We start from the raw sequence: 587 nt of genomic DNA, 5'->3' as shown, positions 1-587 counted from the left end.
CTTTCTATCACGTGATAAAACAGAAATAGAGAAAACTACAGGCACACTGGGTTCCCACTTGTTCTGTAAACATTTGTGAATGTTGCTGCTATCGTAGCGGGGACCCAACACATATCACTGAGAGCTGTTACAATACACAAAATAGCTGCAAGACGTAAAGGATTGGAAATTCCTGAGAAACACATTTGATTTTCGGATTGTATGGACCATTTGGTTCACACCTTTACAGACAAGAGAAGCACTTAATTGCATCTGGGGCAGATTCAATGTAACTGAATCTTATATTCTCACCATCTAAAAAATGCAACTGACATAATCTTTCAATTGACCATTTAATGGCTTTTTATCTTTTCAGAATTCACTCAATAAACAGCAATAATAATAATAATAATAATAAATGTATAAAAATCCAAACGATTGTTTATGGCAAAAGAAATGATAATACGTTTATTGTAAAATCTCAATTTTATCGAACATCAAACTATAGCCCTGGTAAGATGGACGGATCAATGAATGATTGAATGAATGAATAAAGATAATTGATTTCATATTGATTGTGCACTTTAACTTAACACTTAACTTAAAGG

This window comes from Sinocyclocheilus rhinocerous, unplaced genomic scaffold (genome assembly GCF_001515625.1).
Source record: "Sinocyclocheilus rhinocerous isolate Xijiao unplaced genomic scaffold, SAMN03320098_v1.1 scaffold3015, whole genome shotgun sequence".
NCBI lineage: Eukaryota > Metazoa > Chordata > Actinopteri > Cypriniformes > Cyprinidae > Sinocyclocheilus > Sinocyclocheilus rhinocerous.
The sequence above is the reverse complement of the archived record's forward strand: the minus strand, read 5'-3'. Positions refer to the sequence as shown.